This window comes from Lagenorhynchus albirostris, chromosome 3 (assembly GCF_949774975.1).
Source record: "Lagenorhynchus albirostris chromosome 3, mLagAlb1.1, whole genome shotgun sequence".
NCBI lineage: Eukaryota > Metazoa > Chordata > Mammalia > Artiodactyla > Delphinidae > Lagenorhynchus > Lagenorhynchus albirostris.
This window is the reverse complement of record NC_083097.1, coordinates 98,075,629-98,099,321: the sequence shown is the minus strand read 5'-3', so window position 1 is coordinate 98,099,321 and position 23,693 is coordinate 98,075,629. Positions and strand designations below refer to the sequence as shown.

Here is a 23,693-nt window from a genome sequence, read left to right as displayed (position 1 = left end):
CACCTTGATCAGAAGGTAGAGTTGGGTTTGGAGAGAATTCGGAAATATGTTCCCCTCCTAGCAGAAGCACAGTCATAGGGAAATGGAAACTCGGGACTTGTCGTGTCCTATTCTGTTATTTGGGAAAAGAAAAAAGAGGATTTTCTCTCAGTCTCTGCCTGGACTCTTGGCAGCAGTGTGCTAGTAAAGGGTTAACAATTTTTTTTTCTCCCTCCAGAAGAAAACAGAGCCTTTTTTTGTAGTGTTTGTTAATTTCCACGCTATAAATTTTCCGAATATGACCTATTTCAAGCTATCAATTTAATGATACTGCAATGTGAATTTGGGAAGAAAGGCTCACAATCAGGTTTTCAGAGGTAGAATCAGCCAACTTAAGCACATCACAACTGCTTTTTAGCCATGCACACTGGCAAAAAACGAGAAGCATCTAGAAATAATAATAATATATGCTAAGGATCCAACTCCTTATTATTGAGGTTTTAGACAAGTACATGAAGAGAAGAAGTTTAGGGTAGGAATAGCTTAAGAATTATAACACAGACATTAACTTGTAACACCTTACAAATTGCAGCTGATTTAATTCCCATTACTGAATTCTGATGAGGAAACCGAGGGTCTCAGCTTCACATAACTAGTAAATGGCCAAGCTGGGAATGGACCAGAGGACTAACTGCTTCCCAAACCCTCTCTCTCCATGAGCTCAACCCTGAACAACATTCACAAATCCTTTTCTCAAGACCTACATCCTCAAAAATATGTCTTACCTAGAGCCCGCAATTCTTACAGGTAGATATATCCTTTAAGGATAAACACAACCCAGGATGCTGAAAATATGAAAATTTCTCTGTGAGGGACATCCTTATTCCATTAGCATCCCTTGCACATAAGTGGAACATATTCTGACGTGATCCAATGAAAGAGTAAAGGAGTAACTTTTTGATTTGGAAGGAGACAGTTACAGAAACTTCAATAGTTTGAAGCCCTATTGTGATAGATAGGAAAGCAAATGTTAAGTCTAAAATGAGAAGAGAGGCAAAAATCAAGGCCCCTGGAAACAATAATCGGCTGACTTATTCATCTTTGTATCCCTCCGGGTCAGAATGTGGCTGAACTCAGAGCAGGTGCTGGATACTAGTTTGAAGAAAGGAGAGAGAATTGGAGGGAAAGCCAGATGGAAGGAAAGGTAGAAAAACACAAAGACAAAAGGGAAGGAAAAAATTCAGGAGGGAGCGAGGGGGACCTGGTGGGTGTACTTTTAAAAATGTGAAGAGTGTCCAAAAATGGAGTAGAAAGGCTGTCATCACAGCTGGGAAACGTGGCCTGACTTTGACATTCACCTGAGCACTGGTTTCTGCAGGCCAACAATTGAGTGAGTGTTATTTGTAATCTTCACCTTGCCCACCTTGTCACAACGTGGAACTCTCTTGGTCACACCCATTTATAGGACATAGTTATTAAATATTGTGCAAGACAAGGTGAGTTCTCATGTCATGTCTTTATATTTGCATATTTAATAATAATTAAAATGAAGTCAATAAAATATGTACATATTTTTATTTTAAATTGCATAGGCAATGTACATGTGTTTTTTATTTTTCTATGAAAAATAAGGGCAATTGTCTTATTTAAAGCACATAGCAATGAGGAGTGAAATAAAAATGCTATAAAATACTCTCTTTTTATTCAGTTAAGTAAATGAACTTTCTACCTGGAAGATGATACTCTCATTGGCATCCCTGTCATAGGTTAATGGCAGATTTTTGGATGCTACCATTGATAAAATTTTTTTTCTGGCTTTTAGTAAAGTACTGTTCCATGAAGAATATTATAATCTCCCAACATGGTTCTTTTGTAGAGTGGTTCAGTTTTTTTCCACTTGCATAATTTTCATTTGTTATCAGACAATAAAACATTTTGCTCAGAATATTTCTCCCCTCATCTTCCTTAATTTCAAATAAAATTAATGGGGATAGTATTTGGGGGCAGGGAAGAGAACCAGAATGTGAATACTCATATCATAATTCCTGTTACACACATATATCTTGAATGTGATTATCTAAACTGACTGAGATAGTAATCCCTGAAGGGGTCTTGCATGCCATAGATGTTGAACATGGATTTGTGAAAAAAAAAAATGAACAGAAAATAGTTCTGTCTAGGAAGAGTTCTCCATTCACTAGACACCTCTGCCCTTCTCAAGTTATCTGTGCTACGTCACACTGTGTAGTCAGCCACGAGTATAGCCAACTATCAGAACTGGAAAAGAAATATTAATGAACCAAATTCCTTTAGACTCGCAGATGTTTGTTGCATACATTCTAGAATGGCAGTATTTTTTCCTCTTTTAACTGAATCTCCTAGGATGATAGAGTTAGTGCAAAACTAGAGAAAGAAAAGAGCATTATTAAATTCACTCAGTAAACACTTTTCAGTACCTACTACATGCTGACACTAAATCACTAAAAATCCTTTCAAGAAGTAGGTAAAGAAGGATGCACCAGGCGCTGGTCAGCCATTAGAGATGCTAGACAGGCAACGACGACTATAATACAGTATTGATAAGTACCAAGATGGGGATAAATGTTTGGGTATTAGCTACCGGAACACAGCATGACAGCCCGTGCAAGGATAGGGGATAACTCTGGAAGTTTTTTGGAGGTACTGATGCTGACCTAAGTGAGTACCAGTGAGCCCCTCAAAGAGAAGGGGGAAAGGGTGCTCCAGGCAGTGGTGGTTTAAACTAGTTATAAAGGAAACAGGCTGTAAAGTTATAAAGGGCGAAGGAGGATCAGAGTCTGAACTCCCTGGTTTAATAACCATTGGGTCTGGGCAGATGACTTTTCTTCTACGCATCTATCTACTCATAGGGAAACTTAGAGAGAATGAGAGAGTAAAAAAGAAAAACAAAACAAAAAAGAGTACTTGGGGACTTCCCTTGTGGCACAATGGTTAAGAATCCGCCTGCCAGTTCAGGGGACATGGGTTCGATACCTGGTCCGGGGAGATACCACATGCCGCAGAGCAACTAAGCCTGTGTGCCACAACTACTGAGCCTGCACTCTAGAGCCCGCGAGCCACAACTGCCGAGCCCATGCACCACAACTACTGAAGCCTGTGCGCCTAGAGCCCGTGCTCTGCAACAAGAGAAGCTACCGCAATGAGAAGCCCGCACACCACAAGGAAGAGTAGCCCCCGCTCTCCGCAACTAGAGAAAGCCCGCGCGCAGCAACGAAGACCCAACACAACCAAAAATAAATAAATTTATTTTAAAAAAAGCACTTGGCAGCATGTAATTACTTAATCATTTGTATTTTATCTGCGAAATTTTGGTGATGCATTCAGGTAACTGTATTTCTATAAATCTGGAGTGAAAATTTTTCAACTTAGATAATGATCATTGAGGGAGAAAAGAGAGTTGAGGGTTAAAGGACTTTCTGCTCGAAATTACTAGTTGTTGCAGGTTGTAATTTCCAGAAGCAGATACCATGTAGAGTATGGGGTACAAGATGTTCATAAAGGATCAAAACATATGAAAGAAACAGTGAAACAGGATAGAGAAGAGGAAGAAGTCGAACTGTGAAGCAAGCACAAGGAAGCCCTGGCCACCCCAGCAGGGAGTCCTCGAGTGACCAGTGCCTCTTGGAGTTATGTGCATGGGCCAAAACGGCCATGTCTTTACCCCTCTGCCTGGCTACCCCAGGAAAGGCGTGACCGCAGGCAAAGCAGCTCTCAGCCACTGAGACAAATTCTCTGAAATTGGGCAGCAAGCCCTTCCCTGAAGGGGGATCTGGGAGGCACATCTCTGGATCTATTACAATAGTGTTCCCTAAAAGTATGTCCTCCTCCCCTTCTGGGTGAATGCAAGACGGTGCTTCTCAGCCCCTTATAGATGGGCTGGGCACCTCACTCTTCATGGACAATGGAGACCCTCCTTGGGAGTCTTCTGTTTCTCTCCTCCTGCACCAAGGGGACTGCATGTTCCATATGGTGGAGCTGAAGGACAGAGGAGCCTCCCTCCACCTGCATTGAAGAACAACTACATGGACATAATTCTGAAGAGTTCAACCTTCAGATGTAATGCAATGAGGAATTGTGATAAGCTCTTAAGGAAGATGGTGACATGATTAGATCTGCCTTTAGAAAGATCAGTCTGGCTACGATATGCAAAGTTTTTGAAAATCGATGAGGCTGGAGGCAGACAACTCATTAGCTACTACTTTTTGAGACAAACAGGATGACAAGGGAAAAGGATTTATAGTCAAGGAAAGAAAGTAAAGCTACAGCTAAGGGTTAACTGTACTATTTGATGACAGATTGGATGGCGGTCAGAATACGTAGTCTGGGGTGTGAGGCTGGGCTCTTCTATTGTATTTCCCATAAGAGCGGCTTGATAGGACAATAATAGCAGCTAATATTTATTAAGTGCATTTGGGCACTAGTCACTCTGCTAATCACTGTGCATGCATTGCCCCCTCTTCTCAGCGGTCACAGTTATCCTTTCTACTCTGCTGACAGAAACCCAGCTTTATTTAGGAACTAGTTTTTTGTGTATCTTTAAGGGGCTTCCCTACCCCAGGGGTAGATGCTCATCAGTCTATGCCAGCCATTATAATTTCATTTCCCTTATCAGTGATTTGTTACACATGGTCATGTATTAGAAAAACAAGACAAAGAGGAAAGTCTAGTGAGAGGCCTCTGGGATTGTTTTCCTCATAATTAAAAAAGGAGAAATAAAATAGGGACTCACTTGTTCCTGCCTTTGGCACTGCCACGTGAGGCCTCTATGTTAGGAGCTACTTGTATCCTTTTTGTGCCCCAAAGGGGAAAGTCAAGAGACTCCCAGAGAGAGTGACAGGAGCCCTCACATCATGGAGCTGAGCAGGTAACCAACTCTGATAGAGCTGACCTTGGGACTTCCTGTTATGCGAGGTAGCGAATTATTCTCGTTGTTTAAGCCACTTTTAGTTTATTCAGTGACTTGCACCTAAAGGATCCTCGCTGATACACCTGTTTTAGTGTTATTATCTATGTTTGAAGGAGGTAGGAGAAGGAGTGAGGGGATAGCCCAAGCTCTGCAGATCTACCAGCAAGAGTAGGAGATCCTCTCACGATCTTGGTGGTCACCCCCGTGGAAGTACTAGAAGCTTAAATGCCGGTATTTGGGAAAATAATCTGCTTTTTTCACATTCTTTTTTCCTGAGACCCGACCTCAGGCTTTCACAATCTCAAGTTTTCTTCTCATTTTTAAGACATCCTTTGTTTCTTGGGATTTTAAAGTCACAGCTTTTTTCCTCACTTCTTGCTCTGGCCCTTAACTATTTCATTAGCTCCATTCACCACATTAGATGAAGAGTGTGTCGTTAGCTCCAAATGATTTTTAGTGGCTGTTCAAGAACTGACAATAAAAAGTCAACGTTTCGGACTTCCCTGGTGGCCCAGTGGTTGAGTCCGCCTACCAATGCAAGGGACACAGGTTCAATCCCTGGTCCGGGAAGATCCCCCATGTCTCGGAGCAACTAAGCCCATGTGCCATAACTACATAGCCTGCTCTCTAGAGCCCATGAGCCACAACTCCTGAGCCCATGTGCTGCAACTACTGAAGCCCATGTGCCTAGAGCCTGTGCTCCGCAACAAGAGAAGCCACCACAATGAGAAGCCCGTGCACCGCAACCAAGACCCAAAGCAATCAAAAAAAAAAAAAAAATTCAACCTTTCACTAGTGACTGGCGTGCAATGGTGTATAATTTTGTGACACCTAACAGGGTCCTATGCTCTGTAGATCACAGGACTGGGAATGGCTGTTACTATGGCTGCAGATTTTTCAAAGGGCTGTATTCTTTTGAACAGAAGACCCTGCAAACAAATTCTCAGATTCTGTCTTTTGTTTCGTCTCATTTGTGGCTCAGGTGAAACGATTTTTCCCATCAGGATAAAATTGTTTAGATTTTTTTTCCTTCAATAAATACAACCTTAAATAGTATAACCTTTAGAAAATGCTCTCTTTTCATTTTAACTTTATAGTAGTTATCTAATGAAGGCAAGATATTCCTGAAGGATAGGCAAAACTGGGAAAATTGTGTGTTCCAAACCAAAAAAGAAATCAGAGAATGTTAACCGAATCTTAACTTGAACCAAATCTTATTTTTCTCAGTCTTCTTTTTTAGTTCTAAATTGAGTATTAAAGCATAGAGCACAATGACATCAATACATTCTCTTAGCATAATGCTATGTACCCCAAAATGAAGCATGGTATCAAATACAAATTCCTCCACTTGGGATTTGCATCCCGTGTTTTCTCAAAGACTTTCCTCAAACACTCCCTCGCCTGCTTCAACCAATTCTCAGTTCTTGATGGAATATTACCACCAGCATACAAACAAGCGCTAGTATTGGTTTTTTTCAAATCAAATCAAATAAAACCTCCCAGGACTTTGACCTGAATCATCTTCCCACCACTCTTCCATTCCTTCCCAATTCACTGTACATTTTCTTGACAAATATAGCCATGTCAATATGATCTTCTACATCCGGTCCAATCAAGTTTCCACCCCTTCTATTCCAGAAAAAGATCTTGTCAGGGTCACACACACAAAAATTTATCCAGTGATCACCGTTCTTTCCTTAACCAGACCTTTCCATTGCTTCCAACATAACTGCTCACTTTTCTTCACAAAACTCTCTCATCTCTTAATGTCTACGACCCCATGTGCTTGTACCTGAGTGCCTGCATTATTAGCTGCTTCATCACAGTCTCCTTTGCTGGTTCATTTTCTCCTCCTCCACCACTAAATGTCCTGGGCTCTCTAGGTGACATTTTTTCAAGCCTATGGCTTTAAATAGAACTTGTCTGCTATGACTTCCACATCTGTACCTTAAGATTCAAACCTGCCCTAGAACTCCAGAATCATGTACCCAACACCCTGCTGGATATTTGTCCACAGGTGTTTTTTTGGGGGTTTTTTTTTTGGTTTTTTTTTTGTGGTAAGCGGGCCTCTCACTGTTGTGGCCTCTCCCATTGCGGAGCACAGACTCCGGACGCGCAGGCTCAGCGGCCATGGCTCACGGGCCCAGCCGCTCCGCGGCATGTGAGATCTTCCCGGACCGGGGCACGAACCCGTGTCCCCTGCATCGGCAGGTGGACTCTCAACCACTGCGCCACCAGGGAAGCCCTCCCACAGGTGTTTTTAAAAAGCATCTTAAAATTAACACAGCCAAAATAGTACTCTTGATTCTTCATAGAACTCAATTACCAAACTCTTTTCTCAGGTGAACTGTTTTGAATAAATAACACTATCCAATTTTTTAAGGCAAACTTTCAGGGATTTTTCCTTATTTCTCACTGTCCATCAGAATCCTCATTCTCAAACGTACGTATATAAATTATCAACATATCATGTACAATTTGCCTTCAAAACATATCCTAAATCTATCTTCTTGTTTTCCATTTCTACTGTTTAAACCATCATTGCTCAGATTATTCACAGCACTTTAGCTAGTCTCCCTGCTTCCATTCTTCTGCCTACACAATAGTTTTTTGTTTGTTTGTTTTTCCTTATTAACTTTACTGAAGTGTGACTTACATGCAATAAAAAAGCACCTATTTTAAGTTTGCAGTTTGGTGAGCTTGTCAAATGTATACACCCATATGATCATCAACCCTATCAGGATACAGAATATTTCCATCACCCCCCAAATTTTCCTTGTATCCATTTGCATTTTACCCACCCTCACCTCTGGCCTAGGCAACAACTGATATGTTATCAGTTGTTGCCTAGGCCAGAGATTACTATAGATTAGGTTTACCTCTTCTGTAATAGTATATACATGGGTTCATATGGTATGTGTTCTTTTGTGTCCTAGGTAGCTCAGCACATTTTTTGAGATTCGTCAACGTTGTGTGTCTAGTAGTTTGTTTCTTTTTATTGTTTGGATATACCACAATTTGTTTAAGAAAATATCAAAGAAAATCTTTGTGATCTTAGAAGATAAAACTACTAAATAGGCTATAATAAAAAATTAACACCATCATGATGAACTGCCCAAAATTAATGTATTAAATAACTTAGAGCCCAGGGAGATGATGCTAGGAAATCTACCAAATAAACCATCTAGTCTAAAAATCATATAATCATGAGGAAGTATACTTATAAGCCCATTCTTCAATGGGGAAGTACTAAGGTTCAGTAATTAGTTTAAACATAGTAAGTACATAAATAGTGAGTTTGGGGAAAAAAAAGATTGTTTTCTGGGATAATCACACATAGGTGACAAGCTAAAAATGGCATAAAGTCCATTGAAATTGGTTACATAAAATTACAAGGTATCTAAGGCATCTGCATTCAAGACAATATTCTCCTCCAGTTAAGGAATGGAAAATTAGACATAGGGTATTTCCAAGTAATGTAGTCAATACTACTGTAGTATTAAGTGGACAGGAAGTCCTGCTTTTAAACTGAAATTGCTCCTATTAGCTTAATAACTGATGTGAGTACTTTTAAAGTCTGGATAACCACTAAGGATTCATTTCCACAATATGCCTCCATTTAATGTGAAATCAGATGGAAGGTGTCCCAAACAACTGTTCAGTTTCTTTTTTTCAGTTATTCATTAATTAATTTTATTTTTTGTTCCACCTGTTGAATGTGCTCTTTGAAAAAGACTTTGTATGTTCCATTGTTTGGTGAATTCTTCTATAAATTTCAGGTATGTCCTGCTGGTTGATATTTTATTCACATCTTTTATATCCTTAGTAATTTTCTGCAGAAATTTCAACTGTAATGTGGATTTGTCTAATTCTGCTTGCAGATTTTTCTCAGTTTTTGCTTCATAGATTTATGAATCTCTGGTATTAGGTTCACAGGGATTCAGAATTGACACTTTCATTTTTATGAAATTCCCCTTCTCATCTTTGTCAATATTCCTGGTTGTGAGGACTTCTCTGTATATTTTCCCATTCTCTTACTGTTGGACTATCTGTAACTCCATATTTAAAATGCACTTCCTCTAGATGATATAAAATTGGATTTAGCACTTAAATCCAGTGTAATATTCTTTGGCTTTTTTTAGAAAATTTAGAGCATTTATAATTAATCTAATGATTTACATGGTTGTTTCTAAGTGTACCATCCAGCTATTTGTTTTCAATTTGTCCTATATGTACACTTTTTTGAGTTTTATGGTTTTATTAACACGAATACAATGTGCACACAAGCTGTCTCTTCATTTTCTTCGCTGTGCAGCCTGGCATTGGGATTGGTGACTGACAGCCGGCTAGGCTGCTCTTTCCACAATGGCTCTGTGGTTCTTAGAGGAGACGATGTGAGAAATCACAGCCCAGTAATATATGCTCCACATCAGCAGCATTTCAAGCTCCTTGACACTGTGGACAGAAACTTTCAGAAGTCACTGGTCAGCAAGTGCTTTGTTTTCTTGCTGTTCCAGTAACCAAAGTTGGACATCAAAATCTGGCCCCTGAATCTCCTGCACACCCTATTGTCATGCCCCTGGGCTTCTGCCAGTTCTGCTTAATTACGACATATCGGTCTGACTGGTGCTGGATGGATTTCTTGGTTCTCTTTTTGATCTTTGGCTTCATGAGAGGTCTGAGGGCGGCCATGATGCTGAGGAGGACGTGTCCCATATATTTTTTATTCTCCGTCCCTGCATTCTTTATGACTATTTAAATGTTTTCAATATTCAATTTTTCTTTACCATGGTCTTACTAGCTATAACTTTTAAGTTTAGGCAGTAGGAGCTCTAGGGTTTGCAATATGCATCTTATCACAGTCTTTCTTCAAGTAATATCATGCCTCTTGAGTTTTAATGTAAGAAATGTATAACAGTGTATTTCTATTATGCCCTCCTCTTTTTTATACTTTTATTGTCAAATAATCTACATCTTCATTGGCATAAACCCCACAAATATATTATTATTTTATAATTTAAACAATAAAATACATTTTAAAGAAATTTTAAAATGAAGGAATTTTTAAAAATTTACCTACATAGGGCTTCCCTGGTGGCGCAGTGGTTGAGAGTCTGCCTGCCGATGTAGGGGACACGGGTTCGTCCCCGGTCCGGGAAGATCCCACATGCTGCGGAGCAGCTGGGTCCATGAGCCATGGCCACTGAGCCTGCGCGTCCGGAGTCTGTGCTCTGCAACGGGAGAGGCCACAACAGTGAGAGGCCCGCGTACCACACACACACAAAAAAAATTTATCTACATAGTGACTATTCACAGTATGTTTTATTTCTTAGTAAAACTCTGGTTTACTCTTTCTTCAGCCTGAAGAAATTTACTGTAAATTTTCTTCTTCTGCAGATCCTTGGGTGATGAATTCTCCACGTTTTTCTTTTCCTGAACATATTTTTATTTTAGCTTCATTTCTGAAGAATAGTTTTTCTAGATATAGAATTTTAGGTTGACAGACATTTTTTCAACATTTTAAAGATGTTGTTCCAAAATATTCTGGTTTGCATTGTTTCTGATAAAAAGTCAACAACTTTCTTACGGTTATTCTCCTGCACTTAATCTCTCTTTTCTCTGGCTGCTTTTAAAATTTTCTCTTTAACAATGATTTTATAAAATTTGAATTATGTGCCTTTGCTTTTCTTTTTCTTGATTAGAATTTTTTGAGCTTCTAGGACATGCAGCCTTATAATTTTGAACAAATTTGGAAAATATTAGCCATTATTTATTCAATTCCTGTCCACCTCCTTCCTGGAACTCTAATAACACTGTTGTTAGAGTTCTTAGTACCATCCCATATTTCACCAAAGCTAAATATATCTGTATGGATAATTTCTATTGTTATGTCTTTAAGCTCACTGATATTTTTTCTGTGGTGGTTAATCTGCACATAACGTATTTTGGGTTCTAGACATTCTATTTTATTCCTTTTAATATATGGAATTTCTGTCCACACTATGTTCATGTTTACATCAACCCTGGAATGATCTGGACATTTCCCTTTTCCCAGTGCTGAGGCACCTGAATTAAAGTTCGGGGTCACCTAGGTAAAGTACAGGGGAATTACTGTTATACATTTGTCACAGTGAAAAATGATCTTTCATCATAGGCCTCTCTTCCAGTCAATGGGTTCATGGGCTGAGAATCAGATCACATGTGGAATCTAGGAAAAAAGAATTGTGACTTTTTAATGGGCAGCTTCCCTCTGCCTCCTTATCATTTATTTTTATTTATTTTGATTGCACATATTATGCAAAATGCTTGCTTGCTGCATATTCATATGTCTGTAAGGACTAACATATCCTGTGAACCATTTCTATATCTCACTGTGAGTCAAGCTTCCTCATCTGCCACACAGATCTTGTTGCTCGTTGTGATAATTGCACTTACCTTGCTTTTGATTGCTAAGCACTACCATCTCCTCTTTGCTATTTTGAGATGCAATCAAATTAATTGCTATCAGGATTCCCAGTCCTAAAACAGCATCTCTTACTGTCATTCTTTGCCTAGACGGAACAGCCATCCCTGAGCTCCTAAACAATTTTTGTTCCCCTTTCACCAGTTACTTGCTTAGTACTGTCACCTGGCATGTCCTCTAGGCCTTCGCGTGAAACACTGTCAGCTGTTTATCCAGCTTTATGTAATATATCCTACCTAGCTCTCTTTCTGAATCTTTGAATCCTTTTTCCATCATCAGCCCTGATAACTCTGACATTCCTACCTAATTTATTTTGTCAGTATTTTTTTAAATGTTTTCTAATAGCTATCCTAGGAGAGAATAGCATGATCTCCCACTGTAGATGCCAGAGTGTTAAATTCTATTTCACAGGACTATCTCCCATATTGATAAACTCCCCCATCCACAACTTTCTTTTCTGTTCTGTTCCCCTTCATTCAGCATCCTTAACATATACAATCCTGCACATCTACTCTTGTCTCCTCATGGTATATTGGTACATATTAGCCAAATCCTGCAGCCACGGCAGCACATAGTTTTCCTCATTCCTTAGCAAGCCTAATAGTTCTCCATATGGATGTTCTGGGATTTGTGCTGGTACTTTCTTAGATCGGGTTTCCTGAAAATGGGGATTTTTAATGGGAAAGTTGATGGACAATGCTCTTAGGAAGTTCACCTGGAAGAATGTGAGAAAGGCAGAATCTGGCAGAAGGAGAAGCTGAATCACAATGTACAGTTGACCCTCGAACAATGAGAGAATTGTTGAACAACCCTCCACACAGTTGAAAATCTGAGTATAACTTATACTCGGCCATCCCTCTATGTGGTTCCTCCTTATACACAGTTCTGCACCCATGAACTCAGCAACTGCAGATCGTATAGTACTGTAGTACAGTAATGATCTATTTCTGGATCTCAGTGCTGGTTACACAGTATGTTTAGTTTAAGAAAATCCACTGAGTTTTAAATTAACAGTAGATGGAAATTAATGCAGGCATAGTAATTCAGTGAGTTTTTTTAAGGGTTAGAGGTTTAGAAAAAAGTTTTTTAAAATCTTTATTAAAAGATACTTTTCAGAGCCAATTATTTTCAGAAAAAAAGTTTTCTTAAATGAAAATAAAGATGAAAAGACAAAACTTTAAATACTCTAAAAAATTTCCCCAGAGCTGGATTTTTTCAGTTTATATAATGCAATCTGCTTAAACTGATCTATTCTAAACAGTCTTTCACCACTGTGACCGTCCAAAATTAACAACTTTTATTTATATATGTAAGGTCCTTCCAGGGTACATTTGAATCATCAAAGACAGACAAAGATGTGTTTAATTTCATTTAAGCCTATTTGGTTAAATTTTCTCTCTTTGAACATCAGTAGAGCCATGTGTGATATCTAATGGAAAATATTTCAGATTATTTGCTTAAGTAGATGGTCATGTCTGAGTCTATCATCTATTATTTATATTTTAAAGACATTTAATTTTAGAACTATATAATTTTGTTCTCTATTTTCTTCCTTCCGTCTTAGGTGTACACCTAATACATAGATGGATTTACAAAAGTATAGGAACTAGAATGTTTATAACATCACTGTTTATAATAGGCCAAAACTGCCAACTACACTATTAATGCCTATCAACACTAGAATGGATAAATAAACTGTGGTATATGTCCATAATAGTAGTATGTAACAATGAGAATCAAAATCAAAATCCACATACAACAATATAAATGAAACTCACAGACATATCAATTGAAAGTTCAATTATTCATGAAATACTCATGAATTCAAAGTTCAATTATTCATGGCTGAATAATATTCTGATGTGTGTGTGTGTGTATCACAATTTGTTTATCCATTTAGCTGTCAACACTTAGGTTGTTTCCATGTCTTGACTATGAAATAATGCTGCAATGACCATGACAGTGCAAATGTCTCTTCAACATAATGATTTTGTTCTCTTTGGATATACACCCAGAAGTGGAATTGTTGGATCATATGGCAGTTCTATTTTTAATTACTTGAGGAACCTCCATACTGTTTTTCATAGTGGCTATATTAAAAAACTTCCTGATGTAAAATTCCTATACACTAGCAATGAAAGATCAGAAAGAGAAATTAAGGAAACAATCCCATTTACCATTGCAACAAAAAGAATAAAATACCCAAGAATAAATACCTAAGGAGGCAAAAGAACTGTACTCAGAAAACTAAGATAATGATGAAAGAAATAAAAAACGACACAAACAGATGGAGAGATATACCATGTTCTTGGATTGGGAGAATCAATATTGTGATAATAACTATACTACCAAAAGCAATCTACAGATTCAATGCAATCCCTATCAAATTACCAGTGGCATTTTTCACAGAATTAGAACAAAAAATTTTACAATTTGTATGGAAACACAGAAGACCCCGAATAGCCAAAGCAATCTTGAAAAAGAAAAAACGGAGCTGGAGGAATCAGGCTCCCTGACTTCAGACTATACTACAAAGCTACAGTAATCAAGACAGTATGGTACTGGCACAAAACCAGAAATATAGATCAGTGGAACAGAATAGAAAGCCCAGAGATAAACCCACGCACCTATAGTCACCTTATCTATGAAAAAGGAGGCAAGAATATACAATGGAGAAAAGACAATCTCTTCAACAAGTGGTGCTGGGAAAACTGGACAGCTACATGTAAAAGAATGAAATCAGAACACTCCCTAACACCATACACACAAAAAAACTCAAAATGGATTAAAGACCTAAATGTAAGGCCAGACACTATAAAACGTTTACAGGAAAACATAGGCAGAACACTCTGACATAAATCACAGATGTTTTCTGACCCACCTCCTAGAGTAATGAAAATAAAAATAAAGAAATGGGACCTAATTAAACTTAAAAGCTTTTGCACAGCAAAGGAAACCATAAACAAGACAAAAAGACAACCCTCAGAATGGCAGAAAATATTTGTAAACAAAGCAACTGACAAGGGATTAATCTCCAAAATATACAAACAGCTCATGCAGCTCAAAATCAAAACAACAAACAACCCAATTAAAAAATGGGCAGGGGCTTCCCTGGTGGCGCAATGGCTGAGAGTCCGCCTGCCGATGCAGGGGACACGGGTTCGTGCCCCGGTCCGAAAAGATCCCACATGCCGCGGAGCAGCTGGGTCCGTGAGCCATGGCCACTGAGCCTGCGCGTCCGGAGCCTGTGCTCTGCAACAGAGGAGGCCACAACAGTGAGAGGCCCGCGTACCACAAAAAAAAAAAAAAGAAATGTTTCATTGATAAAAATCAAGTTCCTGGAAACAAATTTTGGTAAAAACCTATGCCTTCTCCCATTATATGTCTCAGAACAAAATAAACCTAGAAACATTGAAAAAGATAATCAGGAAATAGCAAAAATAAAATACATAAAATGACAGGAAAATCACAAACCTTTCAACATCGTCTATAGATAAGCAGTTCTTTTTCTCTTCTCAACAAAAATTAAGAAACATTAATACTGCATCACATCAAGTTTAAATTCTAATTTCTGAAGTTAACAGAAATGTTTGCAAATGTTAAGTTATAGCTAATGAACTAACATAAATGAATCAGTATCCGAATAGTTTTCTTTTATTAAACCAGGATGATCAAAACCAGAAAAAGGGGCTTCCCTGGTGGCGCAGTGGTTGAGAGTCCGCCTGCCGATGCGGGGGACGCGGGTTCGAGCCCCGGTCCGGGAAGATCCCACGTGCTGCGGAGTGGCTGGGCCCGTGAGCCATGGCCGCTGAGCCTGCATGTCCAGAGCCTGTGCTCTGCAACTGGAGAGGCCACAACAGTGAGAGGCCCGCATACCGCAAAAAAAAAAAAAAAACCCAGAAAAAGTAAACACAATGAGCTATGTGCTGTAGACATTGCAAATATTAAGTGCATTATTAAAGTTCTCTTTGATTATCTTTTCTAAAATCAATTTCAAAACGTTTCCTCAAGCCAAAGTGAGTCTATGCACTAACAGACAAAGCAACCCATGTATGATTTTCTTATTGTTTTGAATTTCTATTCCAGCTTTTCTTTTTCCTGTGGAACTGATAAGAAAAAGTGTAAATACAAAGAGGTTCAGCAGAGCAAACTAAGCACATGCACATAAAAAACACCCATTAACGTATGTTGACACACAAGTTGCCCATAGGCAGTATCTTTTAATGGTTCTTAATTTTGTTGCTTACTGCATTGATGGGCTTAGAGATTATCATACTAGGTGAAGTAAGTCAGAAAGAGAAAGACAAATACCATATGATATCACTTATATGTGGAATCTAAAATATAACACAAATGAACCTATCAACAAAACAGAAACAGACTCACAGACATAGAGCAGACTTGTGGTTGCAAAGAGGAAGGAGGGTGGGGAGGGATGGATTGGGAGTTTGGGGTTACTAGATGTAAACTATTATATATAAAATGGATAAACAACAAGGTTCTACTGTATAGCACAGGGAACTATACTGAATACTGCTCAGGCAACATAAGTACTAGCTAGATTGGAGATGGGGTATGGGCATGAAAGCAAGCAGAGTCAGAGCACATTTAGGTGTTTGAATTTTGTGCTTAAAATATTTTAAGCAGGATTACTCCAGAGAAATGTTTACATCATGGAAAGATCACTCTGCCCCATAATTGAGAATTGATTGTAGGTGGGCAGGGGTAACAGATAGAAACCTATTGGGAAAAATTGAGACCAGAAGTAATGCAGAGGAAATGTTGAAGAGAGGGTAATTTGGAGATTTTTTTTAATTAACTTTTATTGGCGTATAGTTGATTTACAATGTTGTGTAGTTTCTGTAGTACAGCAAAGTGAATCAGTTATACATATACATATATCCACTCTTTTTTAGAGTCTTTTCCCATATAGGGCATTACAGAGTATCGAGTAGAGGTCCCTGTGCTATACAGTAGGTTCTTATTAGTTACCTGTTTTTGGAAATGGAGTCAATAGGTCTTTTTAATTAATAGAATGTACGAGAACGATAGAAATAACCCCCATATTTCTGGCTTGAGAATCTAGGTTACGGTGGGCCATTCATCAAAATAAGGAATAGTGGGAGAAGATCAGCTTTTGGAGGGAACACGATTTCAATTTTGGGCAAACTGCCTACAGTAAGCGAAGTGAAGCTATGGCTGGCGATGCCAAACAGACAGCTATGGTTCTTCAACTGGGAAAGTTTGGTTTCAACTCTCAGGCAGAGCAAGAAAAGTCTCTCTGTAACTCAAGCCTAAATCTCCAACGCAGTCCTGTCACTGAAAGCTCGCCCCTACACCAGCCCCTTGCACTCTTAGCCCTTTGTCCACATATGCCTTTTGACGTTGTACCCCTTAACTCTGGGGCTCACCGAAACCCGGAAAGGCTAGACTCCAAGGCGCTGAAAGTTAAAAAAGCCCTTGTAATAAGAAAGGTCACTCCTGGGCTTTGAGCCAGGACCTCGCCCCGCCCCCGCGCTGCCTCCAACCAGGGGGGTGCGTGGCCTGGAGGCGGGTCCCTCTTCTTCCGGAGGGTTGGTGCCCCTGTCACCCCGCCCCCTGCTCCCTACAAAGGCGCGTCTACCCGTGACGCTATCCTAGCATCAGGCCAACGGCGAGCTTCTTTGCTTACTGGGCACAAGGAAGTCCGCGGGCATTTGGAATGCAGACTCGAATCAAGATGTAAAAGTGAGCCTTGGGCATGGCCACCAACGGTAAGCCAGTGGGACAACTCAGTAAACTGCGGTCTCCACGCTCCCGCTCGCTGCCGAGAAGGGCGTAGCTACGGCGACTGAGCGGCGCCAAACTTCTTCAAACGAAATCTCACGAGGGAGCCTAGCAAGCTGAGTATCGGTTCCGTCGCCAAGCTCCACCTGGCACAAGTACCCAGATCTTCATGCAGGGTATTTGCTTCAATCTTGCGTTGTAGTCTTTCTAGTAATCCCATTATTCTGTTTAAAAAAAAAAAAAACTGCGAAAAGAATAAAAGAAAAAAAGGTTGTGTGCGTTATTCTTACTTTCAGAAATGTCAGTGCAAAATCACTGTGATCTTCCATGAGGTGTGCTCAGCTACAGGCCCACAAGAGCGAGAATGAAGGCTTTCTCAGCCATTGCTGGGAAGCTAATACACCACTTCCCAGACTCACAGCTGGGCTCTGGCTAGTCGCAGAGTGAGGTGTATGATACACTACAAAAGAGGGTTGCTTTATTAGTGTACACTGTTCTCTAATGCTCTTAGCTTGTTCTCGTGTCCTCATTCTTGTGGGGGGAGGCAGAAGAAGAGACTTAAAGGTACCAGTTAAAGGTAACTCGGTCTATTTGGGGTAAATGCAATCTTTCAGGATTTCTCCCTCCTCCCTTTTCTAGCCTAAAGGTCACATTAAGATAGAGGAAAGATTTGGCAGGGGTAGGAGTGGTCCTTAAAGCCCTGCTGGCCTCTGTTTCTCCCCCAAGCTACTGATAAAGTATGTGGCAGATAGAACTTGAGGTTTATTCTCTCAACATAACTGAGACGTCTCAGTGATCCTCAACCTACCTGCACTTGGCCCCAACTCAAGTCTATCCAGCCTCTGAAACGTGTTTGCATCAGCATGTGGGCTCAGGTATTCCTAGAATCTGCTGTGCATTGTCTCTCGCTCTCGGAATTATTTTAGCAACTTCTATGTGAGTCTAAAATAAAATTTTCAAACAAACAAAAATAAATCTCTTCCATGCCAGCCAGGAGCCAAGGGAAACAGGAATAGGACCTTCAGCACATTATTGCATAAACAAACAAGGCCGTTAACATTCTGCCGCAGTCACTTTATGATGATTCAAAGTCACTTGCATAGCAGTGTCTTCTCAGAGTCAATATCTATCTGGTCTTTCTATCCTCTTCTCTCCCCCATCTCTCAGGCCCTGGCCCCGGAAGGGGAAAAGGGGTGTTGGGTCCCTGAAGACCCCAGGCCAACCACACCCCCTATTATCTACCCTCCTAATCTTTCTCCCTTTCCCAGTAAGAATTCTACTTAATCTCTGCTAGTCAGAACTCCTCCTAAGTTTGTCTTCTTTGCTCCGACCTTATGGATGTCTCTTTTCTAAGGGGTTACTCTTATAAGGGAGACACTAAGCTTTGTGACTTAGCTCTCATGGTGTGTGGAGAGCTGAGAGGGCATGAAGGGATGTTACAGGGAAACAGTATTTTTCTCTTTTTTGCTGCTGAGTCTCTGAACCTGCTTCCTATTGTTGGAGAATACCTCTACCTATTTCCTACCTCAGAGGCTGAAAATAAGAGACACTTACCTTCTTAGCCTCCTTGCAACCAGGCATAGCACATGTCCTAAGTTCTGCCAATCAGGTGCTTCCTCCCCAGGCTTTGAATTGGGATGGAGAGAATGACAAACTATACAGAATCCATTCTGGTGATAGGTGGTAGAAGCAGCAATGGTCTTAGCTCTAGCGGGGGTGGGCAAAATTCAGTGGTAGTGGCATCAGAAGGGTGAGTGGTGGCGTCTAGTATCCAGCTGCAAGGAGAAGGGTGTCTTCACTAGACCACCTGCAGCATGATTGGGGCAGGGTTCCTGGCTGCAAAGCCCCTGACCTCACTCACTGGCCCTGAAAGTGATTCTGTCAGCTGTCACTGAGCTGCAGCTGGTTTGAGATTGCAGCTGTGCAGGGTGATTGAGCACATATAGACTACAGTAGCCAAGTTTAATATGAAAATAGATTCATTTGGGAACCAACACAGGCTTTCCAGGAGCTCATACTGCATAAGTCAGAATCAAGCCTTGGATGGAGATAGAAATTTTTCCCTGGAATCACAAGAAGTTCCCTAGGGGACCCTATACTGTAAAGGCAGCTGTAATTTACATGAACTTAAGACTCATTAATTTATCCCATACACACTACTAAATATAAAATAGATAACCAACAAGGACCTACTGTATAGCACAGAGAACTATACTCAATATTTTCTAATAACCTATAAGGGAAAAGAATCTAAAAAAAATAGATATATGTGTCTGTATTACTGAATAACTTTGCTGTACACCTGAAACTAACACAACATTGTAAATCAACTATACTTCAATTAAAAACAAAAAGACCCATTGATAGCACCAGGAACGAAGCACCTCAGACCTGGTTTTTCCTCAAGCTCAGTTTAGTAGGTAGCAATCTAATGGATTTTTTGCTAATTTTTTTTCTCTTTTATCTTGTTTCTTAGCCTTGGATAGATGACCCAGTTTGGACCTAATGCAGGAAGAGAATATCTGCAGGAAAAAAATCTTTTTAAAATGCATCTTTCAGAGTAGGAAAGTTTATGTCCATGTGGCCTTACTGGACCTCTGAAGCACCCACCGTCTTGGTGGTGACAGTAGCTACAGCACAGCTGGAGAAAGCTTGGGTTTCTGCAAGAGGAGTGCATGAAAGCACAACTAACATCTCTACAGAAGATTTTTCCCAATAGAGTTTATGTTCACAGACCGTGGCCAACCAGCACAGTATGACTAGTAACCTGACAGGCTTAAACAAGAACTTTTCTCTTTCCTCCATCCCGCAGATAATCCTAAATAAATTGGCTGGCAACTGCAGTAAGGGTCTGGATTGCGCTGGAATCTGGGAGTGTCATTTTTGCTTACGATAACTGCTGCTAGTGTTTTTCCAGCAGTGAGGCTGCTACTACACTGACCTTCTGTATGCTGTGCGCTTTGTTTTTTGTTTGTTTGTTTTTTCAGCAATAGAAACATCAATGGTTTAATGGATGGGTGATCTTGTACATCTGAAGCAAGGTCCTGGAGCTACATCCCACCATGTGCTGCAGACAGTGGGCAGGACATGTTAGCAGTCTTTGTTCTGCTGTGCTCTTCAGAAAAGTAAGACACAGAGAGAATTGCAGCTGGGTTAGGCCTACTTTGGAGGTTAGAGGAGTTACATCCATTTCTAGTATAACAGGGCAAGATATGGTGATAGCACTAAGTGGTGGACAGTGTATAAAAGTTAAGTTTTTAATAAAAGCAGGACCATGTTTTCCATTTTAAACTTATCTCTTGGTACTTGCCTGGCTGTCCAGTGGTTGAGACTCCACACTTTCACTGCGGGGGGCACGGGATCGATCCCTGGTCGGGGAACTAAGATCCCATATGCAGTGAGATGCAGCCAAAAGTTAAAAAAAAAAAAAAAAACTTACCACTTGTGCAGTCAGAACCCTATGCAGGAGGTAAGATCTGAATATTCATGCATTCAACCTTTACTTATTAAGGGTGCTATGAGTCAGGCACTGTTCTTGGCCTAAGAACAGAACAGACAAGGTCCCTGCACTTATAGATCTTACATTCTAGAGAAGGGAGAGGATAAACAGCAAAGGAAGAAATGATTTCATCTCATTGCAAGTGCTAACGAAAAATTGTATCAATTTATCAAACAGAACGCATTACGTTCTAGGCAACTTGTTAATGTTTTACACATATTAACTCATAACACCCTAAAAAGTAAGTGCATAATTATCCTCATTTTTAGATGGGAAACCTAAAGCGCAAAAAGGTGAAGTAATTTAGCTAGCATGTAGTAAAGAGAGGATTCAAACCCCAGTGGTAGAACTCTGTTGCCTGAAACAAGCTAACAGGATTCGAAAGAGATAGAAAGTTGAGACAGAGGAGGGAAGTACTAATTTAGAGAGGGCATCCAGGAAAGGCTTATGAGCAGATGAATTTTGAGCTGAGACTTGAAAGTTGAGAAGAAACGGTCAAGCAAGGATTGTGACGGAGCTCTCCAAGCAGCACGAACAGTACATGCAAAGGACCTGTGGGGAGAATACCGTCTCACCTCCTGGCACAAGAGGAGGTCACAGAGGGAGGCAGGGACCGGATAGTGTGGAATCTTGGAGGCCACAGTGGAAAGTATGGATTTTATTCTAGTTATAATGGGGAGCGCTTCAGAAGCGGGGGAGTAAAATGATCCGTTGTGCAAAACTACATACTCCCCTCTGTGCACTTACAAGAATGTAAATGCGTAGAGAAAAGCCCAGGAGAACATACCACCTGATTAAGTGGTTAGTTCTGGGCATGATTTGGGACCATGGCAATGATCAAGGGGACTTTGGCTTTTTCTGTTTTTTACCTGAAAAGCTACTTGTGTAATTATACAAATGAATAACTTCTAAAAACAAGTTAAGCTCCATAAAATCCCATGTGTTGTGTAGCTTAAAACCCTCTCAGTTACAAGCAGCTGCATCGCTCTGAACTAAACACAGTATCTGTGGAGCTTGTGAACTCTGCTTCAGACACAAACCTGAATTACAGGATGTATATCTCCCTTAGAGAAACCGCAAGCAGTCGTGTGTATTGCGTAGTGAGCAAAACCTCTTAGGGCAGAGTTGGTAAGACTGAAAAGAGGCACAGTAAGTAAAGCTGATTGTGAGGCTGAGAAAACCCAAATAGGGAGTAAGAACTTGATAAATGAACTTGTTTACAAAATAGAAATAGACTCACAGACAGAGAAAACAAAACTTATGGTTACCAAAGGGGGTGGGAGGATAAATTAGGAGTTGACATCAACAGATACACGCTACTGTATATAAAATAGATAAGTAACAAGGACCTACTGTATAGCACAGGAAAGTATATTCAATATCCCGTAATAATCTATGATGGAAAAGAAGCTGAAAAATAGATAGATATGAATAACTGAATCACTTTGCTATACACCTGAAACAACATTGTAAATTAACTATACTTGAATTTTTAAAAAGGGTTAAAAAAAAAAAGATTAAGAGCTTGGCTGGTTTCTCCCAGTTGGAAGCAATTGATAATTCTATGCATTGTCTAAACTATGAAAACCAGTTTTAGTATATAGTGAGCTACTGCCAGTTTTGTCTTTCTTTGTAGAAGGTACCTGATGAAATGTGCTTTAAGAGTAACCTGGATTATCTTGGACACCTACTCCCATGACCATTGAGCCACTTGGGATTTACTACCCACTTTCACATCTCATTGCTTTCAATCTTCCTCCTTCCTGTTCACACCCTCTCACTCATCACATGGCTTATTTCCTGCTACGTGACTCTTCACCTCAGCTCCTTTCATTATGCTTGGAGACTTTAGAAGCCCTGTGCATGATCCAGCCAATGCCCTGCTTCCTAGTTGCTTAATGCCCGCACTTCCAGTGACTTTTTAATCCAGGTAACTTTGGCAACTTTTTCCCATAGTCACACCCTGGACATGTTCGTTACCAGTTACCACTTCGGCAATCTCACATCCAAACCTTTCCAGCTCAAGTACTCCCATTGCAGAATCCTTCCCTCTCACGGCAACTTCCAACGCATCCCTCTGTGTCTCTCTGGACCCCCAGAGCCTCTTTCTGTCTTCCTTTCTGTCTTGCTTAGACTCCATGACTCATCATTATAATCCACAACCTTGCTTCTCTTTTCCTCCTAGAAAACTTTTCTTTTCACTCCTAGAAAACTTTGAGATTTTCCAGCTTAAAATGTCTTCTAATTTCTATGATCATTTCTTTCTTGATGCATGAGTTATTTACAGATGTATTTCTTCATGTCAAATATATGGGGATTTCCTAGTAATCTTTTTATTGTTGATTTTGAGCTGAATGCCTTATTATCAGAGAACATATTCTGATTTCAGTCCTTTAAACATATTGAGGTTGGCTTTATGACCCAATTTTAGTAAAATTTGATTCAATGTTAGTAAAGATTCCATGTATATTTGAAAAGAATGTGTAATTTGCAGTTTGGAGCTCAGGGTTCTATACATGGCTATTAGGTTAAGTTTGCAGATCATATTTTTCAAGCCTTTTATATCCTTACTGATATTTTGCCTGCTTGTTCTATCAGTTACTGAGAAAAATGTGTATAAAATACCCCACTATGACTGTAGACTGTGAGGAAAGCCTAATGATTTAACACAGATTAGTGGAAAATATAGAATGAGAAAATGCAAGGAAAAGTTCTGGAAAGAGTGATACAAGTTATTTTTACTTGGAAGTGACACCTCGATTTTTTTTAATGAATTTATTTATTGTTTATTTATTTTACTTATTTATTTTTGGCTGCGTTGGGTCTTCGTTGCTGCATGCAGGCTTTCTCTAGTTGTGGCGAGCGAGGGCTACTCTTCGCTGCATTTAAGTGCCTAGTAAGTAGTAAATGCTCAGTAAAATTTAATTTTCTTCCTCTTATGCAGAGGAACTGAAGGTTTACTCTAGAACAACCCAGTGACTATAGCTGTAGTCACCTGTAATCACAGGTGGTTGGATATATTTATGCTTACCTGTGGGTAG

General features: G+C 39.9%; 1 pseudogene; it reads right to left on the bottom strand.

Moving 5' to 3' along the window:
- Positions 1-9,173: 9,173 nt before the first annotated feature.
- LOC132518364 (large ribosomal subunit protein eL32-like) lies at positions 9,174-9,616 on the bottom strand (annotated as a pseudogene).
- Between the last annotated feature and the right edge of the window lie 14,077 nt (positions 9,617-23,693).